The sequence below is a fragment of the Erinaceus europaeus genome, chromosome X, assembly GCF_950295315.1.
Source record: "Erinaceus europaeus chromosome X, mEriEur2.1, whole genome shotgun sequence".
In the NCBI taxonomy this organism is placed as follows: domain Eukaryota; kingdom Metazoa; phylum Chordata; class Mammalia; order Eulipotyphla; family Erinaceidae; genus Erinaceus; species Erinaceus europaeus.
This window is the reverse complement of record NC_080185.1, coordinates 123,971,225-123,989,376: the sequence shown is the minus strand read 5'-3', so window position 1 is coordinate 123,989,376 and position 18,152 is coordinate 123,971,225. Positions and strand designations below refer to the sequence as shown.

At 48.6% G+C, this 18,152-nt stretch overlaps 1 long non-coding RNA gene across 2 annotated transcripts in view; it reads left to right on the top strand.

The window, feature by feature from the left end:
* Positions 1-18,152, top strand: part of LOC132535803 (uncharacterized) — a 71,103-nt gene that overhangs the window by 31,855 nt on the left and 21,096 nt on the right. The window contains exons 1-2 of one of the 2 annotated variants that reach the window (XR_009547527.1): positions 8,893-8,935; positions 13,901-14,053. This is a non-coding gene — a long non-coding RNA (uncharacterized LOC132535803). Of the gene's footprint in view, positions 1-8,892; positions 8,936-13,900; positions 14,054-18,152 lie in introns of those variants that run through there. The other variant, XR_009547526.1, reaches the window with a different exon arrangement.

Genomic DNA, 18,152 nt, shown 5'->3' with positions numbered 1-18,152 from the left:
CATTTTAAAAAACGTGCTTTCTGGAATGTTCTGATTGCACGGCTCAGTGTGCAGTTTGGTCAGTGCTTGCCGTTTGACTTTTGCCTCGATGTGTCGTGGGAGGGGGCTTGAAGCCCCCCACTATTACGAGCCGTCTGCTTTCTGCTCAGCCCTGTCCACGGTGCCTTTCCATGTCCAGGCGTCCTTATGCAGTGGCCAAACCTATGTGTAAACGCTCTGCCCTGTTGGACTGGCCTCCTTACCTCTTTTTCCCCACTTGTTTATTAGCTAGAGACAGAGAAACAGAGGGACGGGGAAACAGAGTGAGAGCAAAAGCTACGTGAACCACTGCTTCAGCACTGGTGAGCCTGCCCCCTGCAGGTGGAGACTGGGGGCTTGAACCCGGGTTCTTGGGCATTTTAACATGTGCGCTCTACTGCCTAGCCCCTGACCTGTTTTCTTTCTTCCTTCCTTCCTTCCTTCCTTCCTTCCTTCCTTCCTTCCTTCCTTCCTCTTTCTTCTTCTTTCTTTCTTTCTTTCTTTCTTTCTTTCTTTCTTTCTTTCTTCCTCTTTAATATTTATTTATTCCCTTTTGTTGCCCTTGTTAAATTGTAGTTGCTATTGTTATTGATATCGTCGTTGTTGGCTAGGACAGAGAGAAATGGAGAGAGGAGGGGAAGACAGAGAGGGGGAGAGAAAGATAGACACCTGCAGACCTGCTTCACCGCTTGTGAAGCGACGCCCCTGCAGGTGGGGAGCCGGAGGCTTGAACCGGGAACCTTACACCGGTCCTTGCACTTTACGCCACCTGCGCTTAACCCACTGCGCTACCGCCTGACTCCCGGCCGGTTTACTTTCTAATAACCCGCTGAGTCTCCTTTTATGGTCCTCACATGAAATCTGTTCTATCTGGTATGTTCACTGCAGCACTTGCTTTTGATTTCGATTTATGTGTTTGCTCTGTGTGTGTTCTTAAAGTTGCAGTAGGTCTTGCAGCCTGGGAGGTAGGGAGGTAAGCAGGTAGAGTGCAGGACTGCTGTGTGTGACGCCCCAGACTTGAGCCCTGACGCTGCGGACGTAGTTGTGGTCCTCTGACACTGAAGCGATCCCAGAACACGTGGTCTTCATTTAAAATTTTGATTGTTTACATTACAAGTGAGACAGGCATTGCACTGCAGTGCTCGCAGTGGCAGGAATCTAACCGGAGGCCTCAAGTTTGCAAGCCCCGTGGGCTGCCCGCCAAGCCACCGCATCCATTTTTTTTTTGTTAATATTTATTTATTCCCTCTTGCTGCCCTTGTTGCTTTATTGTTGTAGTTATTATTGTTGTTATTGATGTCGTTGTTAGATAGGACAGAGAGAAATGGAGGATGGGGGAAACAGCATAATGGTTATGCAAACAGACTCTCATGCCTGAGGCTCCTAAGTCCCAGGTTCAACCCCCAGCATCACCATAAGGCAGAGCTGAGCAGTGCTCTGGTGTTTCTCTGTGTGTGTGTCTCTCTCTCTGCATCTCTTTAAAAATAAATAAAATAAATAAAATTTTTTTTAAAAATTAAAAAAAAAGAAATGGATAGAGGGGGTAAGACAGAGAGGGGGAGAGATAGATAGATACTTGCAGACCTGCTTCACCGCCTGTGAAGCAACTCCCCTGCAGGTGGGAAGCAGGGGTTCAAACCTGGATCCTTACTCGGTCCTTGCGCTACCGCTGGACTCCCCGCATCCATCTTTCGTTTGTAGAGCTACAGCCTCATGAATGTGTGATTTCACCTCTCCCAAGACTGCTTTTTTTATTCAGATAAGGAAATAGACACACACACACACACACACACACACACACACACACACACACACACACACAGAGAGAGAGAGAGAGAGAGAGAGAGAAAGAGAGAGAGGGCCATACTGCCTCCCCTATCCTGCCAGGGCTCCAACCTGGAGTGCACACTTCCCAACGCGCTGTCTCTCGGGCCCAAAATACTTGTGTACCTGGAAGGCCGACCAAGATCTCCCCACTCGCCCCCAGCCCCGGCACACACTCTGGTCAGTTGTTTCTAGAGGTTTTTAACAGACTGCCTTTCATGCTGCCCTTGTGGTTTTGGGTGTCAGGATTCCTTCTTTCCTCCAAAGTAAAAGGCAGAATGACCGAATCCGTCATCTTGTTTTCCATTGTGGCTACCGGCGTCCCTTTTCTCCACGCTCTGACGTCCTCAAGCCTTGCTTGTCTGGTTGGAAGCTAATCATACTGACTTGTGCGAACTGCCTTATTGTAGCTTTGATTGGCATTTTCCTGGTGGCTTCTGTCTGGAGCCTCATTTCATCTGTTGAACGAGTATCTTTACTTGGGCCACTTGGCAACTTGCAGTCCTTGTCACCGCTGGGGCTTTATGACTCCAAGCCAACGTTTTCCAGATGCAGACAGAAAACCAGAGAAAGGGAAAGACAGGAGAGCACTGAAGCTTGCCGCAGTGCAGTGGGGGGCCAGGCTTGAGGCGAGGCTGTGCGCGTGACAAAGTAGGCATGCTATCCAGGTGGGTTATTTTCTGGCCCGCCTTACACATCACCATCACTGCCACCAGGGTTATCCCAGGGGCTTGGTGCTTGCATGATGAATCCACTGTCCTCAGAAGAATCCACTCTTGCCTGCCTGCCTGCCTGCCTGCCTAGATTCATGGAGAGAGGAGTGGGAGCAAGACACCTGCAGTGCTGGTTCATTGCTTGTGACTCTCCCACCCTGCAGGTGGGGGCTAAGGGCTTGAACGGGGATCCTTCCTCATGGTCCTGTGTGTGTGTGTGTGTGTGTGTGTGTGTGCGCACGCGCGCGCTCAGTAAGACTTGTCTGTTCAGTTCCAATACCTATCTTTTACCAAACTGTTTGGTTTTGAGCTGTTTGGGTACCATCACATTTTAAATGAGTCTATTTTCCTTTACACAAAACACCTTTTCAGTTTGCCTGTTTCTTTCACGGTGTAGAGTGTTGGTTTGTATACCCGTTTAGTTGTATTACATGCGTGTGGCGTTACAGGACTCTGCGGAGGGGGCTGCGTGGGCTTGGGGGTCCTGGTGCATGATGGTGGAAAAGGGGGTTTGCAGGGACCTGTCACAGGGAGATGAGAAGCCGCCCTTGGGTCCACAGCTTTACTGTAACCATTAGCCCCCGTGCCCCCCAGAATGATTTAAAAATCATTACCTGTACCAACCTCAAGAAGCTATTTTCTTACTTTATAATTTCAGGTGTCAGGTTTACTCCATTTGTCCATTCTGAATTAATTTTGGTGGGGGCTGGAAGATGGGTTCCAATTTCCTTCTCTATGTGATTGTCTTCTTTTCTCCTCTCCTTTTAAAATTTTTTATTGGGGGGGTTTAATGTTTTATGGTTAACAGTAAATACAATAGTTTGTACATGCATAACATTTCCCATTTTTCCACATAACAGGACAACCCCCACTAGGTCCTCCTATGCCATCATGTTCCAGGATATCTATCTCTCTCTCTCTCTCTCTCTCTCTCTCTCTCTCACACACACACACACACACACACACACACACACACACACACACACACACAAAACAGAGTACTGCTCAGCTTTATGGTGGTCCCAGGGGATTGAACTTGGGACTTAGGAACCTCAGGCATAATCTTTGAGTAACCACTATGCTGATTGTCTAGTTTTTCAGACCCTATTTGTTTATTTATTATTGGATAGAGACAGAAATTGAGAGGGGCGGGGGAGATAGAGAGGGAAAGAGACAAGAGAGACACCTGCTTCACCACTTGTGAAGCTCTCTCCCTGCAGGGGAGACCAGGGGCTTGAACCTGGGCCTTTGCGCACTGTAACCAGGTGCGCCGCCGCCTGGCCCTGCCACTCAGACTCTTTATGTCCCTTGCCAATTGGCACTGCTGTCCTCACTATGGGTGTAGCAGTCACCTACTTCGATCTCGATTTACTGCATTTAGGAATTTAGAAATGCCTTCTGGGCCAGAGAGAGCAGAGCGCTCAGTGGGGCAGGGGGCAGGAGGCAGAGTGCAGAGTGCCGAGTGCAGAGTGCAGGCCTTACCTTGAAAGCAGCCCAGACCCGAGCCCCAGCACCACATGGGAGGTGCTAGGCCACCGGGGGAAACTCTAGTCTCTTTACCTAAATGAAAAAGCTGCTCAGAGTGAAATCACACGTGCTAGGCCCCCAGTGCAACACACGTGAGACGGAGAGGGAGAGAGAACACAGCCCTGGTAGGCCAAGATATTTTGAGCATCAGCGCATAGACCAGCTTTGAGTTTCATGGTCCCTACTTGTCTGACTGCTTTGAGCTTGGATTCCGGTGAGCCGGCAGCAGCACAGGCTGGGTGCTGCGAAGCGTCCTGTGCCGTCCGCAGTGAGTTCTTTCTCCATCTGGAGTGGCGCTAAAGCTGGGGCGCCTGCTGCGCCTCTGCTCTGTGCATGTGGGCCAGCTTGCTTTGTGCTCACGGGCCACCGGTCCAGTCATACACGCTCTCATCTCACGTTTTACAGCTTTGGGTCTTACACTGACGTCCCCGTCCACTTCAAGTTAATTTTCATGAGCGGCGTAAGATTGGAGTCTCCTGCATTTGTACCAGTCTTCTCACCAGTTACACCAAGCCTCCGAGCTAGTCCCCAGGTTGCCGGTGTCGTGCTGCTGCTGTTTGACTGCTGCGTGCTCGAGCACACGCACACGCACACGCACACCAAGTGCACACTTCCCAGGAAACTGTCGTTTCTATTTATAGCTACCGTGAGCCTCATGTTGAGAGTCCCCCAACCCAAAGCCTTCAGTTTTTCCTTTGCCAAAGACCCAGCTCCCACCCGCTTTTTGTGGGCTCACATGGGCATTCCTCAGTTCTCAAGCTGGTCCTCCTGCTGACCGCTAGGCCCCCCACACCCTTTGGATGCTGGGCCCAAACACAGAAGGACACTTCATTCTCAGACTAGTAACACTGAGGATTGGACAAAATGCTGAAGTGATGAGGCAAAGGCCAGTTTTCAGACTTTCCTAGGTGCTACCGTTCGTTATTTATTTATTATTTATTTATTTATTTATTTATGTATTTATTTCCCTTTCATGGAATGCAGCTTTTCTGAGTTTCTAATCGCAAGGCTAGAGCTACTCTTCAAATGTACCTTTCCACCAGTGTGCCTTTTGACTGTCCCTTCCTAGTAATAAAGGAGTAAAGGTATAGCGGGCCCGTAGCGGCTGACAGTTGAGTGCACGTTCCCATGGACCTTAGTTACCTGGGTTCAAGCCTCCAGGGCACATCTGCAGGGGGAAAGCTTGGTGGAAGTGCAGCAGTGCTACAGGCAGTGTGTGTGTGTGTGTGTGTGTGTGTGTGTGTGTGTGTGTGTGTGTGTGTGTGTGTGTGTGTGTGTGTCACCCTCTATCAAAAAGATAGGAGCACAGAAACACACCAAAGGCTGCTAGGAATGGTGGGGCTGTGTGGGCGCTGGGCCGTAGAGATGAGCTTCGTGTGTCCGAATGTCATTAGATGGCCCCGGTATTTCAGGTGGCCAGTGTACGTCGCGTGAGCTGCGACAGACACAAGCTCGGAGGGTCTCGGTGCTTCCTCCCCAGCAAGCTGAGCCGCAGAAGATAGTTGGAGGCGCCGGGGAGGGGTGTCTGCCGTGTTCGAGCTGGGCCCGCGGTTTCATGCAAGGAGCCAGCGGGCCCGTCCTCCCCCCCCGCCACCGCCACCGCCACCGCCACCGCCACCGCCACCCGCGACTGCGACTGCGACCTACAAGCAAACAGAAGCCGGAGGGCAGACCCGTCCGATCCCGAATGTGGTTTATTGACAACGACACTGCCGGCAACAAGGGCTTTTCGGCCGACTAGGAACTCGGGAACCGGGCCGCGCTGCCCTCCACCCAGGGCTGCCCTACACGGCCGGCGCTGCGGGGGCGCCCTGCGCGGAGGGGCCGGGGCTGTGCTGGGGGCCGGGGCTCGGAGGCGGGGCGCAGACTCCCCGGCGGCTGGGGGCGGCGGGCGGGCGGCCGGGCCCCGGGCCGCGCTTCTTCCTCTTGAGCTCGGGGCTGGCGGAGGCGTCGGCGTCGGCCGGGCACGGCTTGTGGCCTCGGCGGCCCAGCGCCCGGGCTCGGCGGCCCCTGGCCTTGGCGCAGCGGTGCAGCAGCTTCTGGTTGGGCGGCTGCGGGAAGGCGTCGGCCGCCGCCCGGCGCCGCGGGCCCGGAGACTCGCCCGGAGACGCGCCGCGGTAGCGGTCGCGGTCACGGTCGTGGTCGCCGTCGCCGTCGCGGGGGCGGCGGGCCGCTCTCAGCAGCAGCTCCTGCCGGGGCGCCGGCGGCGGCGGCGGGGCGGGCGCCAGCCTCAGACCGCGGGCCTCGCGCCCCTTCTCCTTGGCGCAGCGGTGCGCCAGCTTCTGGTTGGGCGGCTCCATGGCGCTCGGCGGCCGGCCGGGAGACCCCGTAGGCACGGCTCGGAGGTTCAGCTGCGCCAGAAACGCGGCCTGCCTGCGGGACCCGGACGGAGGGAGCCGGTCGAGACGCGCCCGAGGGGCGGCGGCCCGGGGAAGGGGGCGGCCGCGGGGTGGCACCGCGAGGGGTGGGAGGGGGGAGGGAGGGCGGGAGGGCGGGGGCGCCTGCCTACCCGTCGAGGCGGTCGGGCTGCAGTTTGACGGCGGCGAGGGCGGCCGGGCACCCGCACTCCTGGCGTCGCCACACAGGGGGCCCGCAGGGGCGCAGCCTGTGGGGCGGCTCGACTCCCGGAAACGGCGCCCCCGGGCGGGCCGCGCGGTGGTGCCAGGAGCGCCTGGCCGGGAACTTGCCAGACCGGGAAGGTGCGAGGGGCCCGGGCCGGCGCTGCGACTGCGCACGCGCGGGCGCCTGGTGGCGGGGTTCCCCCTGGCTGTGCCCCCGAAGTGCCAGGCCGGTGCCCGGCAACGCGGAGCCCCGGCGCGACCCGGAAGCACTTCGCGCCCCACGGCCCGTGGCCTCCTCCTCGGGAAGAACCGATTTCAAAATTGACGGGCTGGTTATGGAAACGAATAGAGATGAGAAATCCTTGCCGACTTGGAGCTAAAATAGTTAGTTTTCACTCAGTTCCCACTTTTAGGCTTTAAATTTGAAGCGCGCGCGCACAAACACACACACACACACACACACGCACACACCACAGACATATATGTAATACTGTATTTCAGATGAACTTGATGATAATTATGCCACAATCAACTCTGCATGTTCTATAATATTATTAATATATATTTTATTCATTTTGGATAGAAACAGAAATAGAGAGCGAAGGGGAGAGAAAGACTCCTGCAGCCCTGTTTCACTGCTCATGAAGATCCTGCCCTATAGGTGGGGACCAGGGGCTCGAACCCGGGTGCTTGTACATGGTAACATGTGCAGGCAACCAGATGTACCACTGCCCACCCCATCTCATAGATTATATACAGATTTTTTTTTTTTGCCTCCAGGGTCATTGCTGGGGCTCAGTGTCCGCACGGTGAATCCACTGCTCCTGGAGGCCATTTTTTCCCCCTTTTGTTGTCCTCGTTGCTATAGCCTTGTTGTGGCCATTATTGTTATTGTTGATGCCGTTCCTTGTTGGACAGGACAGAGAGAAATGGAGAGAGGAGGGGAAGACAGAGAGGGGGAGAGAAAGACAGACACCTGCAGACCTGCTTCACCGCCTGGGAAGCGACTCTCCTGCGGGTGGGGAGCCGGGGGCTCGAACCGGGATCCTTCCGCCGGTCCTTGTGCTTCGTGCCACGTGCACCACCGCCCGACCCCCAATATACAGATTTTAACGAGATGGTGGAGACTGAACCCGGAGTCACATGCATGCTCCACCTCTGAGTCACCTTCCGAAGACAAAGCATAGCATACCTGTAGATACTGGTACGTTGTATAGTTTAGACATTTACTTATGGAGGAGTGGACCGGGGAGGAGTGAGCCAGAGCATAGCTTTGGCACAGGCAGTACCTGGGTTATCAAGCTTGGGACCTCGTGTCCGAGCATCCAATGCGTAGCCACTGTGCCACCTCCTGGACCACGTGTTTATTTTCTATGCCACATAAAGTACACACAACCGATGATTTAAAATAGCATTTATGATTGAGTATGTATGAGGTGGTAGCTGTGGCAACTGGAAGCTTCGTATGCAGCAGCAATGAATGTAGGAGCGTATGACCTGAGAACCCCCAACAGCTGGCATCTGGGGTGATCCTCGGCCTTGTGAGCACTCCCCTCCCCACCGCCAGCTCCCACCTCAGGCTGGAGGGCAGGGAATTGGGGGGAGCCAGGGCTGGGCACTCTGTTCTCCAGAGGAGCTTCATCTTCCTGAGTTGGGGGACCCCAGTCCCGGGCCTATGTCCACGCCATACAAACACTGTGAACCCCCATGGAAGTGCAGGTATCCCGGTCAATGGGCCTCACCACCTGCACCCTGGGGGGCACATGGACACCCCATGTGGGGGGCACCCACTGTACACAGGCAGACTTCCAGCTAGGCCTCTGGGGCCTGAGGCCAGAGTGGAGGAGAGCAGTGGGTGGGCGAGCACAGGGCACACACAGCGCTGGGCCAGCCATGCTTAAACCTTCCTGTGGCTTTATTAGAACCAGAACTGATGGTTCTAACCCACCGGCATTCAGAATGAGTGAGTCCCTTGTTGCTGTTTTCTGATATCCTAAAAGGAAAATGACCTGGCCTCCCCTTGTGTCCTTTCTCCCCAGACAGCATAGCTGACTCCAGCCCTCTACTGAGTCACTGACGCTGCTTCTGGAGGGGTTTCTGAACCGCCTGTGGATCCGGCCAGGAACGGAAAAGGGGGTGCTGGAATCCCAAGTACCAGGAGCCCCTGCTGAGAGTTCTTTTTATTACACACACACACACACACACACACACACACACACACACACACACACACACGGGGTTGGCGGTAGCACAGCGGGTTAAACCCACGTGGCCCAAAGCACAAGGAGTAGGGTAAGGATCCTGCTTCGAGCCCCCGGCTCCCCACCTGCAGGGGAGTCGCTTCACAGGTGGTGAAGCAGGTCTCCAGGTGTCTGTCTTTCTCTCCCCCTCTGTCACCTGACAATCCATGGGTTAAACTGACAGGTAACCAAGCCTCAGCGCCCTGTGTACAAATAAGTAAGATATGCAGATGTGTAATCTTATGTGACACAAGGAACTAGCCCAGTATACTTCACAGGAAGCATGGCACTGAACGTAGGATTAGTTTATTAAGAGAGCAGAAATTAAACAGAGAAATACAGGGGGCTGGGCGATGGTGCACCTGGCTGAGGGCACATGTTACAGTGCACAAGGACCCAGGTTCAAGCCCCCAGTCCCCACCTACAGGGGGAAAGCTTTGCAAGTGGTGAAGCAGGGCTACAGGTGTCTCTCTCCCTTTCTATCCTCACCTTCCTCTTAATTTCTGTCTGTCCCTATCCAATAAATAAATAAAGATTATAAAAAAAAATAAAAAAGAAACATCAGTAGTTCCTTTAACCATAGCAAAGGTCTATGGTCAACCAGTACAGATCATAACTTCTTGAATTGGATCACTAGTAAGTACCCCAGGAAATCTTCCTAGATTGATTAGCCTGGATTTGTTTAGGGCATCTAATAGAAGCTACGTATTAGAATACACACATACACATATAATTATTCTGCTTCCAGGGTTATCGCTGGGGCTCGGTGCCTGCACTACGAATCCTATTTTTTTCCCTTTTGTTGTCCTTGCCCTTGTTGTCACCCTTGTTGTTGTTGTTATTGTTGTTATAGCTGTCGTTGATGGATAAGACAAAGAGAAATGGAGACAGGAGGGGAAGACGGGTGGGGGGTACGACACCTGCAGGTGGGGAGTCTAGGGCTCCAACCTGGATCCTTCCTCCAGGCCTTGAGCTTCGCACCATGAGCTACCTTCTGGCCCTCAGAATATTTATTTTTAACATGTCTTGTGGATTCTTGGTTTGACAAATAACCTGAATAAAGCCAAATAGGTACCAAATTTGTTTTTAAAAAGTTGAATGGGTAAATATGAGTGGCATCTATTTGTCATGTTTAAATAGTATATAAAAAGCTTAACCGCCCTCCATCTTCTGGTGGTTGTATGGCCCTGAGAGCCTTAAGCCTCTCACTACCTCGGCCCATCTCCTGGTCCTCGCACACCCAACTGTGAATCATCAGCCAACTGTTCTTTGTGGACTGTTTTACTAGAAAGAATGACCAACAATAAAAAGAAAAGTTCTGCTGAGATTCGGGGCCCAGAACTTGTAGTGTGTACGCTTAGTCAGGTGTGCCACCGCCTGGCCCTGGGGCCCAGAACTTGTAACTTGAGCTAATTCTGGCTCAGCGCCAATAAAATCTGTTTTTCCTGGGAGTCCGGCAGTAGCCCAGCGGGTTAAGCGCAGGTGGCGCAAAGTGCAAGGACCGGTGTAAGGATCCCGGTTCGAGCCCCTGGCTCCCCACCTGCAGGCGAGTCGATTCACAAGCGGTGAAGCAGGTCTGCAGGTGTCTGTCTTTCTCTCCCCCTCTGTCTTGCCCATCTCTCTCCATTTCTCTCTGTCTTACCCAACAACAACGACATCAATAATAATAACTACAACAATAAAAAGCAAGGTCGACAAAAAGGAAATAAATAAATATTTTTTAAAAATCTGTTTTCCTGCATCCCCGGTTTCATCCCGGTTTCATCAATTCCCCATTTACAGTATGGCCGTGGGGTTTAATTCCTGTTGTGGAATAGAGGATGTCTGAGATGAAATCTTTAGTTAAAGAATTAAAAGTGTCAAGTGGAAAACTAGTCCATGTTCACGGGTTGGAAGAATTAGCATCATCAAAATGAATATACCACCCAGAGCCATCTACAAATTTAACGCTATCCCCATCAAGATTCCAACCACATTTTTTTTAGGAGAATAGAACAAATGCTACAATTGTTTATCTGGAACCAGAAAAGACCTAGAATTGACAAAACAATCTGGAAAAGAAAGAACAGAACTGGAGGCATCACACTCCTGGATCTCAAATTGTATTATAGGGCCACTGTCATCAAAACTGCTTGGTACTGGAACATGAATAGACACACTGACCAGTGGAATAGAATTGAGAGCCCAGAAGTAAGCTCCCACACCTGTGGACATCTAATCTTTGACGAAGGTGCCCAGACTATTAAATGGGTAAGGATGAGTCTCTTCAACAATTGGTGTCGGAAAAAATGGGTTGAAGCACGCAGAAGAATGAAACTGAACCACTGGAGGGGCCAGGTGGTGGTGTACCTGGTTGAGCGCACATGTTACAGTGTGCAAGGACCCAGATTTGAGCCCCCGGTCCCCACCTGCAGGGGGAAAGCTTCACAAGTGGTGAAGCAGTGCTGCAGGTGTCTCTCTGTCTTTCTCCCTCTCTATCACCCCCTTCCCTCAAATAAAGATAAAAAAAAATTAAAAACAAAAGAAACAACCACTATATTTCACCAAACACAAAAGTAAATTCTTTTTTTAAAAAAATATTTATTTTATTTATTCCCTTTTGTTGCCCTTGTTGTTTTATTGTTGTAGTTATTACTGTTGTTGTCGTTGTTGGATAGGACAGAGAGAAATGGAGAGAGGAGGGGAAGACAGAGAGGAGGGGAAGACAGAGAGGAGGAGAGAAAGATAGACACCTGCAGACCTGCTTCACCGCCTGTGAAGCGACTCCCCTGCAGGTGGGGAGCCAGGGTTCGAACCAGGATCCTTATGCCGGTCCTTGTGCTTTGCGCCCCCTGCACTTAACCCGCTGCGCTACAGCCCGACTCCCCCACAAAAGTAAATTCTAAGTGGATCAAGGACTTGGATGTTAGACCAGAAACTATCAAATACTTAGAGGAAAATATTGGCATAACCTTTTTCCGCATAAATTTTAAAGACATCTTCAATGAAATGAATCTCATTACAAAGAAGACTAAAGGCAAGTTGAATTTATGGGACTACATCAAATTAAAAAGCTTCTTTACAGCAAAAGAAACCACTAGCCAAACCAAGAGACCCCTCACCGAATGGGAGAAGATCTTCACATGCCATACATCAGACAAGAGTTTAATAACCAAAATATATAAAGAGCTTGCCAAACTCAACAACAAAACAAATGACCCCATCCAAAAATGGGGGAGAGGACATGGACAGAATAAATAATCACCACAGAAGAGATCCAAAAGGCCGAGAGACACATGAAAAAACGCTCCAAGTCTTTGCTTGTCAGAGAAATGCAAATAAAAACAATGAGATACCACTTCACACCCATGAGAATGCCATATATCAGAAAAGGTAGCATTTGGGGGGTCAGGCGGTAGCGAAGCAGGCTAAGCGCATGTGGCGCAAAGTGCAAGGACTGCCTCAGGATCCCGGTTCGAGCCCCCGACTCACCACCTGCAGGCAAGTCGCTTCACAGGCGGTGAAGCAGGTCTGCAGGTGTCTTTCTCTCACCCTCTCTGTCCTATCCAACAACAACAAAAACAGCTATAACAACCACAACAATGGAAACAAAATGGGAAACAGAGCCTCCAGGAGCAGTGGATAACCCTGGAGGCAAAAAAAAAAAAAAGAATCAGAAGTGTCCTCTTTAGGCGATTTTATTAACCTGACAATTGTATTTGGCCTAGTCTAATCACAGACTATTATTTTAAAAATTTAGATAAATAACTACTCATGGGACAGTACAAATTGCAGTGGGTAGGGGGCTGGGGGGTAGCGCAGCGGGTTAAGCGCACGTGGAGCAAAGTGCATGGACAGGCGTAAGGATCCCTTTTCGAGCCTCCGGCTCCCCACCTGCAGGGGGCGTCGCTTCTCGGGCTGTGAAGCAGGTCTACAGGTCTCTGTCTTTCTCTCCCCCTCTCTAGCTTCCTCCTCCTCTCTTGATTTTTCTCTGACCTATCCAGCAACAATGACAGCAATAACAATGATAATAACAAAAACAATGATAAACAACCAGGGCAACAAAAGGGAAAAAAATAGCCTCCAGGAGCAGTAGATTCCTAGTGCAGGCACCGAGCCCCAGCAACAACCCTGGAGACAAAAAAAAAAAAATTGGAGTGGGTAATATATATATTAGAATTTATTTATTTATGAGAAAGAAGAGGAGAGAAAGAATCAGGCATCACTCCGGTACATGTGCTGCCAGGGATCGAACTCAGGACCTCATGGTTGAGAATACAGCGCTTTATCCACTGCACCACCTCCCGGACCACTAATATATTGTTCATCTTAATGAACATCTCACCAGTGTAGGTTGGAATCAAGAAATATAAGCAGGGTGGGGGTAGATAGCATAATGGTTCTGCAAAGAGACTCATGCCTGAGGCTCCAAAGTCCCAGGTTCAAGCCTCCGCACCACCATACGACAAAGCTGATCAGTGCTCTGGTTAAAAAAATAAATAAAAAAGAGGGTCAGGCAGTAGTGCAGTGGGTTAAGCTCAGGTGGCACAAAGCTCAAGGACCAGCGGAAGGATCCCGGTTTGAGCCCCAGGCTCTCCACCTGCAGGGGAGTCCTTCCTATCCAACAACAACAATCACTACAGCAATAATAACAACGACAATAATAACCACAACAATGGTAACACAACCAGGGTAACAAAAGGGAAAAAATGGCCTCCAGGAGCAGTGGATTCAGCACTGAACCCTGGCAATAACCCTGGAGGCAAAAGAATAAAAAATAAAAAGAACGATAGGAAGAAAGAACGAAAAGAAATATTAAGCACAGTTTTAAGTTTTTTTGGATGAGGAAAAATAGGCACTTTAAAAAGCAAAAGTTTCTTAGTGATTTAATATTGATTTAAAAAATTATGAGCCGTGGGCATAATTGCACAACTTGCCAGCCCCAGAGCTCTAGGACCCCACTCACTCCACTGGAACAAGTTACGCCTTATGCCTAACTGCTACTTCTCAATGTCCTGCCTTTTTCCCTCTTCTCCAGGTCTTCGGGTCCTGATGGAATCAGGGTTCAGAGCCCTCTGGTCATCTTCCCTAACACTGGGCCCCTCTGGGGGTGTGGACCAGCCTTCTTTTGAGTGGGAGTTCTGGCTTCTGTAATTGCTTCTCAGCTGGACATGGACGCTAGCATTAGCAGGTAAGAATGTTACTGTCTCTAAGGAGCTTAAAATGACAGTAGTTACATATTAATGACAATAGATATTATTAATTATAACAAGCAAATTAAGAGCTTATTTATTCTTGATAACCCGATAGTTAGAATTAACTATAAAGTATATGATATTAGGGGCAGAGGGTAGATGGCATTATGGTTATCCAAACAGCTTCTCATGCCTGAGGCTCCAAAGTCCCAGGTTCAAGCCCCCACACCACCATAACCCAGAGCTGAACAGTGCTCTGGTAAAAAAATAATAATGATAAAATAAAAATTTTAAAGAATTTAAAAGTATATGACATAAGTAAAATTTTGATTTACAAAATTATGGGATACTGGGTATAATTCCACACTTCCCACCACCAGAAGGATACTTATTAATAAAGTTTTCATTAATGACACTGGACAGAACCAGACGACTAATCTATTAGGTTTGATATTATGGGCAACTGAATTCTTTGGACTGTTTATTTCATATTACAGTCAAATTAAAATGTAACCAATTTAGAAATTAACATTTGCTATTAAGCCAATTCATTTATTAGAGAAAAACTAATAGTTGGTTTTACAAGAGGAATAATTATGTATATTAAAGTTTTTTTTCTTTATAGAAATTTGATAATTGGGAGTTGGGCGGTAGCGCAGTGGGTTAAGCACACATGGTGCAAAGCGCAAGGACCGGCCTAAGGATCCCAGCTTGAGCCCCTGGCTCCCTACCTGCAGGGGAGTCCTTCACAAGTGGTGAAGCAGGTTGGGTCTGCAGGTGTCTGTCTTTCTCTCCCCCTCTCTGTCTTCCCCATCTCTCTCTATTTCTCTCTGTCCTAACAACAATGACATAACAACAATAATAACTACAATAATAAAAAACAAGAGCAACAAAATATAAATAAATATTAAAAAATAAATAAATTTGATAATTTACCTGACTATAGAGTTTTCTTTTTTTTCTTTTTTTTAATACTAGAGCATGTTTTTACACTAGAGCACTGCTTAGCCCTGGCTTATGATTGTACATGGAATTGAACCTGGGACTTTGGAGCCTTAGGCATAAGAGTGTCTTTGCACAAAATTTTGCACAGAATTATGCTATCTATCCCCAGTCCAGAGTTTTGGTTTTTTTTTTCCCAGGGTTATTGCTGGGGCTCCTTGCTGGCACTACAAATACATTGATTCTGGTGGCCATTTTTTTCCAATTAACTATTATTATTATTATTGGATAGAGAGGGAGAGAGACAGACACCTGTAGCCCTGCTTCACCACTCATCAAGCTTCCCCCTGTAGCTGGGGGCCAGGGCCTTGAACCTGGGTCCTTGTGCACTGTAATGTGAGCGCTTAACCAGGTGCACCACCAACCGGCCCCTTAACTTTTTTGGGGAATAGAGATAGAGAAATTGAGGGGGGAGGGAGAGATAGAGAGGGAGAGAAACAGACACCTACAGACACCTGCTTCTACCCCTGCAGGTGGGGACCAGGGCTTGAACCTGGGTCCTCGCGCACTGTAGTGTGTCCACTTAACCAGATGCGCCACTACCTGGCCCCTATTTATATGTATTCTCTCTATCATGTATTTATGTTCTTTTTAAAAATATTTTAAAAATATTTTTGTTGCCCTTGTTTTATCGTTGTAGTTATTATTGTTGTCGATGTTGCATAGGACAGCGAGAAGTGGAGAGAGTAGTGGAAGACAGAGGGCGAAGGAAAAACACCTGCAGACCTGCGTGAATTCACCACTTGTGAAGTGACACCCCTGTAAGTGGGGAGCCGGGGGCTCGAACCGGGACCCTTAGGCTGGTCCTTGTGCTTTGCACGACCTGCGCTTAACCTGCTGCGCTACCGCCCAACTCCCTATTCTTTTATTTCCTTCAGCCAGAAAACCTCATGACACCTATGAAGTCAAGATGACTATGGTAGGGCAGATTCTTTAGCTATGAGGTACATTTTAAAACGGATCTGGTTCGCTTTAAGAGAAATTCATAATGGAGTCGGGCAGTGGCGCAGCGGATTAAGCGCAGGCTGTGCAAAGCGCAAGGAACAGCTGAAGGATCCCGGTTCCAGCCCCCGGCTCCCCACCGGCAGGGACGTCGCTTCACAGGCGGTGAAGCAGGTCTGCAGGTGTCTCTCTCTCCCCTCCCCTCTCCATTTCTCTCTGTCCTATCCAACAACGATGTCATCAGTAACAACAACAATAAAACAAGGGTAACAAAAGGGAATAAATAAATAACCTACAAAATTTTTTTTAAAAAAGAGAAGTTCATAAAAAGGATTAGAATAATTTAATTTACTACTGGATAGTAAAATATAAATTGAGAAGGGAAGGAGAGATAGGGAAAGAGACAGAGTCCTACAGCCCTACTTCACCACTCTGAAGCTTTCCCCTCCCCCTGTAGGTGGGGACCAGGGGCTTGAACCTGGGTTCTTGCGCACTGTAATGTGAGCACTTAACCAGGTGCGCCCCCACCTGGCCCCCGACAACAAATCTTCTATAATTGTTTAAATTTTTAAAATGACACTTTAATTTTATAACACTGTAAAATATCTTTCTCTTAATTTTAAGCTAAATAAAATTTTGCAAGATGAAGATGTGACAAATGTCTTTTATCAAAACAAAAATGTATACATTTAACTTCTATTTAACCACTAATTTTTTAAAATTTTATTTATTTTCCCTTTTGTTGCCCTTGCCTTTTTATTGTTGTTGTTGTTATTAATGTCGTCGTTGTTAGATAGGACAGAGAGAAATGGAGAGAGGAGGGGAAGACAGAGAGGGGGAGAGAAAGACAGACACCTGCAGACCTGCTTCACCGCCTGTGAAGCGACTCCCCTGCAGGTGGGGAGCCGGGGACTCGAACCGGGATTCTTAAGCCGGCCCTTGTGCTTTGCACCACATGCGTTTAACCCGCTGCGCTACTGCCTGATTCCCACCACTGATTTTTTTAAAAGGTACTATTTTTAATTTAATTAATTTATTTATTGGATAGAGAAAGCCAGAAATCAAGACGAAAGGTGGAGCTATAGAGGGAGGGAGACAGAGACACCTGCAGAACTGCTTTAGCACAAAGCTTTCCCCCTGCAGGTGGGGATTAACCACTAAATTTTAATTTAAAAATTCAGCCTCAATTTTTCAAGAACCAACCTCTGATCCGGTATTGAAAACGAATAAACAGGGTCCGGCGGTCTGCAGGTGTCTTATCTTTCCTTCCCCTGTCTTCGCCTCCTCTCTCCATTTCCCTCTGTCCTATCCAATAATGACGATGTCAACAACAATAACTACAACAATAAAACAACAAGGCTAACAAAAGGGAAAATAAAAACTTTCTTTTAAAATTTTTTTTAAAGATTATTTAAAAAAAATATAAGAAAACCAAAAAATACTGAGTTAGAAACGAAGGACAACTTATAGAAGACATGTAGACATGGACAGAGATTCTGTAACATAAGAATTTAACCAAATTAATTTTTAAATCTTATTAATTAAATGACAAGGTCAAATTTGGCCAAGACAAATTCTACTCTGTTCTCCGTCTATCATGTATACCCACTTACATTCTTTATTCAGTAACCTGTATTCATTCATTCTCCTTTTGAACCTTTTTTTTTTTTTTACCATTTAACCTTCTTAGCCAGAAAACATATTATGTATCTATTCCACTTCTATTCACTGCATTACTTCCTATAACAGCTCACCTCCCCACATTAAAACACACTTTTATTATTTTACCTCTATTTGGTTTATAAAACGAATCCTATATAGTTCTACTATTTTTAATTAAATGTTCTTTTTTTATTTCCCCCTTTTTGGTTGCCCTTTTTATTGTTGTTGTTGTAGTTATTATTGTTGTTGTTATTAATGTCGTCATTGTTAGATAGGACAGAGAAATGGAGAGAGGAGGGGAAAACAGAGGGGGGGGGAAGATAGACACCTGCAGACCTGCTTCACTGCCTGTGAAGCGACTCTCTTGCAGGTGGGGATCCGGGGGATTGAACCCAGATCCTTAGGCCGGTACTTTCGCTTTGTGCCACGTGGGCTTAACCCACTGCGCTACCTCCCGACTCCCAATTAAATGTTCTTTTTTAAAGATTT